The sequence below is a fragment of the Camelus ferus genome, chromosome 15, assembly GCF_009834535.1.
Source record: "Camelus ferus isolate YT-003-E chromosome 15, BCGSAC_Cfer_1.0, whole genome shotgun sequence".
Taxonomy (NCBI): domain Eukaryota; kingdom Metazoa; phylum Chordata; class Mammalia; order Artiodactyla; family Camelidae; genus Camelus; species Camelus ferus.
The window spans coordinates 15,107,240-15,119,836 of record NC_045710.1 but is presented as its reverse complement, the minus strand read 5'-3'; the positions used below and the strand labels follow the sequence as shown (position 1 = coordinate 15,119,836).

At 35.4% G+C, this 12,597-nt stretch overlaps 1 long non-coding RNA gene across 1 annotated transcript in view; it reads left to right on the top strand.

The window, feature by feature from the left end:
• Window positions 1-12,597, top strand: part of LOC116668912 — a 255,855-nt gene that overhangs the window by 213,681 nt on the left and 29,577 nt on the right. Inside the window, exon 3 of the long non-coding RNA XR_004326178.1 lies at window positions 5,840-6,058. This is a non-coding gene — a long non-coding RNA (uncharacterized LOC116668912). The remainder of the gene's footprint in view (window positions 1-5,839; window positions 6,059-12,597) is intronic.

Sequence of the window (12,597 nt, the reverse complement as noted above, 5' to 3'; positions counted from 1 at the left end):
GTGTTAGTTTGATGTACTGTGAACTTCCTTGGGGATGATCAGCCTCTGTGAATAGTAGCATTAATCTAGTACAGAAACATTAGTGGCTTGTAAGGATTAATTCTATTTTAAGAACCTTTTAGGAACCTCAAGTGTACAAGGCTCCCTAATAACTTGTTTTCAATTTCTCAACTGTCACATCTTTAATTTGGTTATTCACATTGTTTTTTCCACAGTTGTTGATTCAAAAAATCTGCTATACATTCTTTACATGATATTTTTAACCCTCCTTGTCTTTCTGAGGATGAAAAACGGAGGACAGAGATGCCATTGGTGTTGAAAGCTTATGCATCAAAGTAGACCTGGTCTTTCGAGGTGCTTCCTAGTGCAGCAAATAAAGGGCACAGGTTTTCTTCCCTGATTAAGTTCTGTTTCTACTGCATTGTCAGCAGAAATTTAGTTTTAAATTCAGGTTTCCAAAACAATTATCACCTCACCTAGGCATTCCAACAAGCTAATCAGTGGTTGAACTGAGATCATCGTCAACTCATCAAGCAATTGCGTGGAGAGTACCTGCTAATTCAGTTCAAGTCAATTAATCCCTAGTGGAAAGAAGCCAGAGCAGATGGAGGTGGAGGGCGTCACTCCTCTCCAACTCACTGGTCCTGACTCATCAAGAAACCAATGAGCTTTCTTCCTGGAACTTACAGTTGACTGCACTAAGGCCATATCATTTTCCTATTTAGCATGATGGATTGTAGGATTTTCGGGGAAAATATTTACATTGTGTAATGACCACAGGCAGGAAATGTGTTTCTTTATAGAGGGCTATTCAACAGCCCACTCAGCATGCCCAGTCTGTTTCTGGCCAGAGAATTAAAAATAAATAAATAAAAGGGAAGTGTGGTCGACTATTATGCTTTGGATTAATTCTAATTGATCCTGGAGAATTTAGAACCTAACTCTGGAAAGGTTAACATATGAAGTAAAGCTCCTTAAAAATAAATGACTTTTATATTGACGCTTTGATGGCTGTGACATCTCTGGGCTTTAATAGCCTTTTTATCCCAAAAGATCCCCACACTGAATGTGAGGATGGAGCAGAGCTTTAGCTCATTATCGTTTGTTGCATCTCAGATCTTGTGGATGATAGTCTTGTTTGCTAGCACACCAGAGCAACTCTAAGCCCTTAATAGAATATAGATGTCATTTGGACATAGGAAAGCTTATTTTATAACCACCTACTACTCGTCAGTGTTTTTTGGCTGGAGACCAACATAGGCTAATATTAACTTGGTAAATTAATGAACCATTTGCTCTTCTTTTATAATTATCTGTATACTCAAGTAAAACTTGCATCTGGAAGGCTATAGCTTTCGAGGGAGGAGGCATCCACAATTTGACTGAGAAATTGAGGAGAACTGCCAATGTATCACAGTGGTTGAATTCAATCATTCACTTTTTCATGAATACGACTACTCAGTAATTTTGGCTAAACATATTTCATGTGGACCATGTTGTAAGGAAGCAGAAGTTTCAATGATAGAATTCCTTTGTGGAAGAAAGTTTTAAGACAATTATTCAATGAACTGTGATGATTACTTTAATGTTAAAAAGGTGGGGGAAGAGGAATCAAGGATATAAGCTCCGTCAAAATAGGCATGATGTCATCTCTCACCCAGCTCCCTGGCTAGCATAGGACCAGTCATACGTCAGAGGCTTGCCCGAAAGTTCAAGGCTAATAGCGAGGCCAAGGTCATGGGTCTGGACTTTGCTGTTCAGTGATCCTATATGTCTCATAGTGATGCAGGAGGACTGTGGATTGCTTGGGGATAATAATGCCCTTGTTCTAGCTGATAAATGCTATTGGTTGAAATAAATACCTAATGGTTAATCCAGGGTGTAAATCTTTGGAGCAGGCCTGAAGAATGGTGCAACTTTTTGTACATTGCTAAATTCTAAGTCTTACTTTTCATTGCTCTAGAAGGACATTTTAAAAGTTAACAGACATCATGCAGAATCCTCTAAGTGATTAAATTTTTTTAAAAGGCAAATCTGTTTTAAAAAACACCCATCTAATTAATATTCTGCTTTGTAACTTACATAATCCATATTCAATCGCTTAATGAGCTTTTGATTGTCACAATGTTCCTTGTATGTACTTGAAGGTGAGTTGAAAACAAAAATAGTAGAAAATGATAGTGAATATCTAAATACTGTAGAAAGCTCACCCACCATATAATCAATATTTGATATATATAATATATATACTATGTTTGCTAGATATATATTTCTGTGTAGTAGTTATTGAAAGAATATCTAGCCTGAAGTCAAATTGAAGGAAAGTGCATAACATGGGCTTTAGCAATTGTATATTTATATAACTCTCAGAACCAGGCTGAGAATAAATAGTACATTGATTATATTTACACAGTTATAAAGTAATATAGCAGAGATTTTCCTCCAAATCCCTAATGCATTAACATGTTCTCAAATAATAAACTCAGTTTTTAGCTGAGTTGCAAGCACAGTCATCTGTCAAGACAAAGAAAATCAAGAATCCTCCAATGGACCATTCATAACCTCACTGTATGTACCATTATCTAAGCATTTAGCACAGTATATTATGATTATATATTTCACTTTTTTTTATCTTATTAGACCTTTGGCCTTATCCAATCTATTTTTATGGATCCAACTCCTTACATAGGGGCTATAAATATCAACAAATATTAATTTGATAGATTATCTAGTATTAATAGCATACTTTGCAGAACTTACCTTAATCTTCTGGTTATGACTGTAAAAAACAGAATGACAGCGTATTCAATTATTTTTTAAACATTTCGGGTAGACCAAAATGACAAAATTTATTTTTGTTTATCTCTCCCCAGCTTTAAAATGAGCAAACTGTGAATTCCACCAAATATCTACTAGGGATTTATTTTGTAATGCCTCATTCTGGGGAAAAAAAAGATACAGTCAAAATTCATATGCTCTGTAAAAGCCATTCTGAGATGGCAGATAGTTAACTTGCTTTAAAAAAAAAAAAAGATGTCCAGACTTTGTTGTTCATCCCTACCCTATGATGAAGAACTCAGAATTACATACTTGGACAAGAACAACTTTGGGGGAAAAATGTCTCCCTGTAAGTACAACATGGTGATAGGATGCTTCCATAACTAGCCAGGAAAAGAAATCTGAGCCTCTCATTTGCATAAAATGACTGTTAGCTTTGCCATCTTGTTGTCTTATGGTCAAAGACACACAGATATCTACAGTTCAGTAAAGCAGTATTTAATTGGTCTTGATGATTATTGAGTTTCCAAATGTTTTCTAGAATACTTACATCTCATTATTCTATTTTAAAAGCGATTTTATTATAAATTACCTCAAATCATTTTGAAAATATCCATAGTATATATTATGGCCATACAGTGCTCACATTTTTATATGACAAGATGTATAAATTTATAGTGATGTCTAGTCATGCAATTTTTTGGTATGAATGTCTAGTCATAAATTTGTGTGACTTTGGGAAACTTTCTTGTAATAGATACACAGTAAATCTTGCAACGTGAATAAGATTTAGATACACACATATTTACTCAGCATGTTAGATGAGATTCACCAGATCTTCTGTTACTCATGGAAGCATAGAATTGTCTGGACGACTTCAGCGAAGATGTAATGGAGGAAGCAGAAATTTAATAGAGAAAATGTAAACGCCTATATAAACTGGAATAAATGACCTTCAAGACTAGATGGTCCTTGACATCTTTTTTGAGGCCTTTCTCAGCCTATGATAATTAATATCGGTGCATAAGTTATGGTCAAAGGGGAATTAATCATTACAAGTAAAGTAATTTCATTCTTCTTTTTTATTATTTTTAATACTTCCTTTTATATTGGCTATCTAAGACTTTGCCATATGAATAAAGATCATTTTTGACCCTGATAGGTAAACCTATTATATACCAAACATTTCTAATGTAATTTATTGAAGATTATTTATTAAAGGAGGTGGTGTTTATAAACATGGTATACACTTAATTTCTTCTGACTTCCACTTGAATTATCCTGCTAACTTAGTAGCCTTTATTGAACCAGAAAGAATTACTTAGCTCAGTGATTGTCTGGTCTTAATTAATTACAGACTGCATTGTTTTATCTGTAATCTTTGAACTTATGGTTAGAGAGGTAGCACCTTGCAAAGGACCTTTGGGGGCAGATCCCGAAGAATTCTTTAGACATCAGGAAGATATGGTGATGAAAACAACATCTCTCTATGTTGCTTTTGTAAAGAGCAGATATGGTCAATGCAGTATGTCTCTGTATTAGGACTTCTCATGTCATTATGTGGGAGGTCTTCAGCTACACTGACACTCCTGGTTTTTCTCTGCATCCCTTATCCCTATAAGAAGAGGAGTATGTTTTCTGCCTGATGAATTTGGGAGGAAGACTTCACCATGCTCGGCTTAGCTCATTCCTTTCTCTTCCTTTGGATCTCCCTGCTATAGGTGGCATTATGATCTGCTTTTGTCACCCTGGTAAGGGACTCCTGCAGTGCTAGGTTCTGGATTCTGGGGCCATAACTTGGCTTTAGGTAATTCCTTTAGAGTTAGGTATGGCCTGTGGGCTACGTGTGCTGTGACAGACGGAAATTCTTTGGATTGTTTAACATGAAGGGCATATAATGGTGTTTTTGAACCAATGCAACTTATGTGGTCCTGAAAAAATAATAATCTTTCCAATGAAAGACATCCCAGGCTCTAGTTGACTACTGACATAATGCAGGTAGGAAGGATTTTTTTCCCCTTAAGTATAGAAAGGTTTTAGAATGAATTAATGTATTGTTCTCGCTCATTTCAGAGCATTCTGTGGAAAAATCTAAACTCCTCACCCATTATTCCAAGAAATACAAAACAGTATACTTGGTTTTGTGAAAGCATCCTCATAAAGACAGAAGTAAAGAGTAATTCTACCCTTGCTTGGCCATAGACATAATGTATAAGATCAACAGTTTAAGAGACTGGAAAGCTGGACAGTATTGGGGGGGATGGTTATTGTACACTCTTCATGTTTTCCTTTTATTTAATCTAAATTCTTTGCCTTGCAGGAGACCTAAATTATTTGATTGATGACTTTGGAAGAAGTAGTTGAGCATGCTTTACTAAATAAAGCCTACCACTTTTTCTCTCTCCTCTTTCAGATTGGTCTACTTGCAGAGAAAGATTGGATTTGTATTAAGCCATGTAGGGAAGTGCTGTTCCCATTATTAGAGGCTAGAAGTTTTCTGGTTTTGCCAGTAAAGGATGAAAAAGTCTGTTTAATATAAGGGCAGTGAGTATTAACATGCTCTTTTATTGGCAGATCTAATGTTACATTGCACAACTGTTTTTTACCATAAATGCAGCTAATATTTTCCTCCCCATTTTCTGTCTTTTATGCTGCATAACTGGTTCCAATCTCAGGGAAGAAAGAAAAGAACAATGTCTACAATCCCCTTAAAGCCCCAGCCACAGAAAATGAAATAAGAAAAATAAACTTAGACAGGCAGCCATCAGTTCTAATCCTTACTATAATGCCTATCGCAACCATGATCATGAACTAGTATGGTCATAAACACTGGGCTGCCAACTATGTGATAAAAAAATTGGTCCCTTTACAATAGTTGTAAAAAAATTCCTCTGTCATTAAATTCCTTTACTAAGGTTCCACTGAGACAACTTATCCTTGATTGAAGTTAAGTTTATCTGGAAATTTCCATCTGATGTGGATCAAGGGTATTGTAAGAAGTTGTGGTATATTGTATTATTCCCTAATCTTTGCTGCCATTCTCTCACATTTGTCATTGCAGGGCCCCTCCCTGTGGAGAATGTATTGTGCCTCCCACTGATGTCAAGCTTGGCCCTGTAACTTTGGCCAATGCAAGGCCAGCAGAAGTGAAGGAGGCCACATCTGAGAAGTTTAAAGAGCCACCCCATGATTCCACCATTGTTTCTTTCCCTGTGCAGTGAGAACACATGTCCCAGGTGCAGGCAAGCTGTGATATCAGCCTGGATCCCAGCCAGTGAAGGTAAGAAATAAACCTTTATCCTCATAAGCCTCTGAGATTAGAAGCTGTTTGTTAACACGGCGTAGCCTAGCACACGGTGATTGATACAGATTCAACAGTCGTTATTCACACACACATTTCCTCGCTTTCATCATTCGTGTCTAAGTCCCCTACCATAGTTTGTAAAAAAAAAAAAAAAAAGTTACCCTTTACCTTTTCTCCTCCTTATTTTAATTCTTCCTTTAATTTTCTGATTTTCTGCTTCTTTGTGTTTTCAACCCGATTTTTAAAAAGACCCCACCAGAAATCCGTTCTTATCCAGAGTGTTGTTTTTTTTTTTTTTTAAGTCCATTTTCCCAAATTGACTCAACCAGGGTGGAGTTTATATCCAACTTATTTAATTTTTGAAAATGTCTATGAGAAATTTTGACATTGAGCAATTTGAAAAATCTTGCTGATAAACATCCTTTGGTGTCTTAGCATTGTCATACCACAGACGAGGAGGAGGACACGCGTAAGATTTATATAGCTGACAGATTTCTATGTACTGTGTGCACTACATTTATATTTTCAGCTTAAATCATTGAGTGATTATTTTCTGAAAGAATTTCGTCTTTCTTGGGGGAGGTTGAAAATCATGTCTCCTCGATGATTTATTAAGTGAGTAAGTAAGTGAAAATGAACAGACTGGTACTGATTTTTACCATAGGCAGCAAATTATGAATAATGATTCTTCCATGCTTGAACTCCTTTGCAGTGATTCTGCAAATAATTCTGGTTTTCTCAGGTTGTTTCGGCCAAATGGATTTGCATAGGCAGGAGAGGCTGAAAGGCAGCCGGTTAGGCTTGAAGCACTGTGTAGAGGGGCACGTTAGAATTTTATTAGAAATATGGGCTTACGTGCCATTAGGTGCCCTTTGTTCATCACTGTCACATGCTTGCGGCTCTGTAAGTGAAGGGAAGACTAGAAAACATTTAGATCGTGCAGCAAAAAAACAAATACATGGGTTCAAAGGACTTTTTTAATGTATCTTAAACATCAAAGGGCTTATAATTAAACTGAAGAGGCTTAAGAAGTCTGCGGAATCTAATGCTCTCTGCCCTTATAAATACTGTTGACTGGCATTCCTTAAGAGCAAAACAGTATGCTCCTTTTTTTTCCAAGGTAGCATTTTTAATATATTAGACTTAACCACATGCCATTTCCTTTTTATTAGTTCGAAAGCAGCTGAAATTTGGCAATTTCATATTGTCAAGCATTGTTATCCAACTACAGTCTATGACAAAATGTCCATTTTCAACAGTGCATGTTGAAGTCAGCAGGCAAAATGTGCATTTATAGACTTATTGCTATCAATTTTTGTTATATCATAAATATTTCTGCTCTTAAATATCAGAACAAATGTTTCATCTGTTAATGTGACGTCATTTATTAAAATAACTTAATATTGAATACATTCTTTGTTTTCTTAATTTGGTTTTTTGTTGTGGATAGTGGTGGTAAGCTGAATTTTGTTTTTTGCTTTAAAAGGTTGGAGTAAATGCCTCTCCTCTGAATATAGTGTGCATATCATACATTACATACATGGCATAGTTTCCTTTTACAAATATCTCTATGGTTTCTTTACATTATGTCTGTTTTGCTTTCCCAAAGAACTAATTTAAAATAGTATTGCAATTAGTTTGTCAATTATCTTTAATCGTGTTTAAATTAGATAATCAGATTATCTTCATCTTCATATGTCAATGCATGTATAACATTATTTTATTTGCTATAATTTGAATTACTGTATTTCTAGTGAGTTCTAATTTTGGGGGTTAATTATCTGTTAATATAGGGGGGTCATTTATTCTATTGCAGTCTCTCATTTTTCTTATGTCTTAATCATTTTGCTACAGATACAGATGCAAAGATGTTTCATAAATGTGAGAAGGGGATGGTGGTGAGGAAAGTCAGGGCACAAGGAGAAGCAAAGGTGACCTGGGGAGAGATGCCTGGGAAGGAGGGGGCGGTCTGAGAGGAGTCCACATGGAATGTGAAACCTCAGAGATGCAAGGAAAGTGTGGAGATGCTTCTGGTCTCTTCTTGCCCGTTAAACTTGCATTCCTGGCCCCACCAATCCCTGAATTTGTTTTCCTTGAAAGGAGAAGGAAAATGAGAGTTTGCTTCCGCTCAGTGACTCTCCTCTAAAAGACCCCCAAATGAGAAAAGTCGTACAGTTAACCTAGCAGAAAAGGCTTGTAATTAGATATCTGAGAACGGCAAAAGGCTCAAAATGGCAATAGTTAGAAGGCACCACAAGGTTCTGCAAGAGGTAAGGGCAGATGGGGTCTCCATGGGTGCTCCTCTAGCTAAGTAGGGTAGCCCTCAAATTGATAGGAAAGAGGCTGCAGTATGGTCAGGAGTGTGTGATGATAAGATGTGTGGTCTGGAGGCACTTAGCAGGGGTACGAAAAGGAACCGGCTATGAGCTGGGCCAAAGCAAAAATAGTGAAGAAGAAAGAGGCAGTGGCTACCATGGACACATGCTATAGCCTCAGGCAAGGTTTCTGGTTTTATCTGGGTTTTTCAGAATCCCATTTGGGGAGATCTATGGAGACACAAAAAGGGAAAAAAAAAACAAAACAAAACAAGAAAAACACAAAAAACCCCCAAGGTTCTGGTCTTTCCAGAATATCCTTAATATTTTAAGCTGTTCATATATATACATTTTTTTTCAATTTGTAGATAGTCAGATTACAGAGAACAGTTATTTTTCTGAGACTTAGACCTGTATGGAAATCTCAAAATATTCTTCTTTTATGCTTTAGCTTCTCATCTGGGAGATTTAAAATCTCTTTTATTCAAACCTTTAAACCAGCTAAATAAAACTTTCGTATTTTTCTCTTTTCTCCGTAACTTGACTTTGTATGATGGAGTATATTCCATATATAGAAAGTTTATAAAATACATAGGTCAATTTTCAAGAAAAATAAGATGATTACCCAGATAGTCAAAGCTCAGTTTAATAAGAAGAGGATCAGCAATAATGGTCAGAGTGGCCCTCTGATTGCATACCGTACTCTCTCCCCCAGGGAACCATTATTCTGGATTCTGTGTTCATCAGTGTCATGCTTTTATTAAAGATAGTCTAACATCTCACACACACTTCAACAACATATGGTAGGGCTGCTTCTTTGATTTGCTTCTTTGCAGCAAAATTGTGCTTCAATTATTCATCCATGTAGTTATAAGTCGCTGTGTAGTTGTAGTATGGTTCACAATTTTACTGCTATAAAAATATACTGGAATATATTTGTACATGTAATGATTGATAAGACATTTGGGTTTTTCCGTCTTTTGCTTTTATTAAAATGCGGATGAGGATATTCTTGTACAAGACAGCATGCTATGCACAGCCAAGAGTTTCTCTGGAACGTCCATCTAGAAGTGGCAGGTTGGGTGTGTAAGCTGTCAATGTCACTCAGTAATGTTAGATCATTTTCCAAAGAGTTGGGTTAACGTAGGATCACACAGCAAAAAGGGGGTGAGTATATTTTGCTTCAGAATTTCTCCAGCATCTGGTACCATTTGCCTTTTTAATGTTTGCCAGTCAGGTAGGTGTGGAATGGTCCTAATTTATTAATCTTTTTATCATGTACCATGTTTTTTATTTAAATATCTCTCATTCTCAATGAGGTAGAGACTCTTCCTCCGTGCTTATTTCCTATTTTCTCTCCTCTTCATGCCTTTTACCCATGTTTCTGCTTTTTGGTATTTTTGCATTGCTTTGGAAGAGTCTATTCAATATAAGAATTTAATAATTATATGCTGTGTAAATATCTTTCCCAATGTAAGGCTTGCCCTTTACTCACCATATGATGACAGAACTTCATATACTTGTGATATTTTCTTTTAATATTCGTTCTTTTTAATGTGTTGCTTAAGAGATTCTTTCCTGTTACGAGGTCATGGCAACATTTGTCTCTGTCCTTTTCTAAAAGTTTTATAATGTTGCTTTACATTTAAGTTTTTAATCTACTTAAAAATTTTTGGTACGGTATGAGGGAGGGATACAAATTAATTATTTTGCCTGGATAACCAACTATTTAAGCACAGTTAGGTAACCTGTCCTTTCTCCACTGATAGAGGGGATCAGCTCAGTTGTAAATCTTATTTGCATATGTGCATGAATCTTAATGACTATGGTTTTTAATGTCTTGCTGTCTGTTAGGGAAAGTCACCTCATCCCACCCTCTTTTAGGAGTGCCTGGCTCTTTTTTAATCTCTTGTGTTTTCATGTACATTCTAGAATCACTTTGTCCTTTCCATCAACAATTTGTAGGTATTTGACTTGGAATTTCATTGAAATTAAACATAAATATGGGGACAATTTACAGCCTCATAATATTCAGTCTTCTTGTCCTCTACAGAGTTTTATATCTCTTACTTTATTTAGATCTTCTTTAATATCTTCAAAAGAGTTTGTAATTTTTTCCTGAAAGACTCGCTTTATCTTCTGTTGGTATTATTTCGAAGTCTGCCAAGTTTTTCTTGCCATTGTGAATAGCCTTCTTTCCCCTTTCCGCTCTCAAAGTCTCCCTTTACCAGTTTTACCTTCATCGTCATTTCCATCCAAAAGTAACTACAATCTTTGCTTCCAATGACATATATTATTTTTGACTGTATTTGAACTTTCTAATTGTATTCATGCTGTATGAGTTTTTTGTGTCTGGCTCCTTCTTGTGCAGCAGTATATTGCTGCTGGTGAGATTAATACTGAGTAATGTATAAAGTTTATATAATATTCCATTCTAGTAATATATTCAACCTTATTGATGGTCATTGGACTTGTTTCCAGTTTCTGTCTATTAGGGAAAATGCTGCTGTAAACATAACTATACATACTTTCTGATGCACATACATGTGCATTCCTGTTGGAATAAATGAAAGTGTGGTATCACAGGCTATAGATATGTTCAGCTTTTGTACAGATTGTTAGTTTCCAAAATGGTTAAATGATTTACTCTGCCATTGTAATGTATGAAGAGTTCAAGTTGTTCCTTATTTTTACTACCTCTTAGTATAATAGGCTTTTTTCATTTCTTTTTTTTTTTTTCCTGTCGGTGTACAGCTGTATTTCATTATGGTTCTAATTTGTATTTCTCAGATATCTAATGAAGTCAGACACCTTTTCATATGACTGTTAGCTGTTTAATTTCTTCTTTTGTGGAATACCTTGTGAGGTCTTTGACCTATCTTAAAACAAAATTGGGTTGCAGTCATTTACTGACATGCACGAGATTTTTTCACATCTACTTGATGTAAATCCTCTGTCATATGCAATCTAAATGTTGTCTCCCACTTGTGGGTTTGCCTTTCACATTGTTAATGGAGTCTGTCGATGAAGAAAAATTCCTTCACATATTTGTTCCTCACCGTTGTCTTCTTCTAGAACATATTTGGGGCATTTCTTATGTGCATTCCACTTTACTAATTTTCTCTTCAGCTATATAAACCATTGTTTTTTGACTTCTCAGTGAAGTTTCCCTCTACATTTGGCCTCAAAACCTAAACATAAAATGTCCTTGCTGTTTTCTTGGGTGTAATAGTTTTAGATTTTGTTTACACTTATACTGAGGGTGTACATTATGAATCCAGGGTTATGTGAAGCTTTCCTGATAGGCACTTTATCTTGGATGGCCCTAAGCCTTTTCTTCTATCCTAGAAATTTGTGTAAGTGGCAGTTTGGAAGCTCAAAATCTCGAGGGTTTGTCAAAAATCTTTGGAGTAGAAGCTATTTTGAGATACCACTTACTTACCAAAGTTCTGGCTTTTACTATTTTTTTTAAATTGGGCCTCTGCTTATATCTTCAATTTGTACTAGGTCAGCAATGTGTTCTTAATGATCACTTTTCTGTTTTAATCACCATTTTTGCTTTATTTGTTTGTTTATTTATTTATTTTGTAATAAGAAACCCATTTAGGGTATCTGGTCTACCACACAGCTAGAAGAAGTCTAGTTATCTTGATCACAAAGAATTGTGCACATCAAAATAAGTTTATTTCATGTTCTAATTTTGAGAATGAATGGATTTTTTGTTGTCGTTTTTTATCTTATCTATTACTGATGTATAGGAAATTTACTGAGGTTTTTAAATTTGTCTTATATTCAACTCAATTATATTGTCAGGAATAGTATTTTTAATGGGTTTCTTCACATTTTTTAGTCATAAAGTTATGTTCTTTATAAATATTGATTTTTTTCTAATTTGAAAAAGCTTTTTAGATAATAATTTCTATAATATTAAATAATTTAACCTTTTATGTTTTATCATGGATTTAAATCTTGGCTTTTACTTAGCAGCTTTTCCCATAAGGACTCATAATATTTATATTTTTGTTTATTCAAATAGAATATTTTAAAAATTTTGTCTAATGCCATTCTGAATCTATTGAAGTGAGAACTTGGTTTTTCTCCCTCTTCACTTCCTCCAGTGAGCTCGATGTAGAAGGTTATTCCTAGAGCACGCACACATATACTGATGTACCTTAAAATAAAGCAAGTGGGCTAACTAAA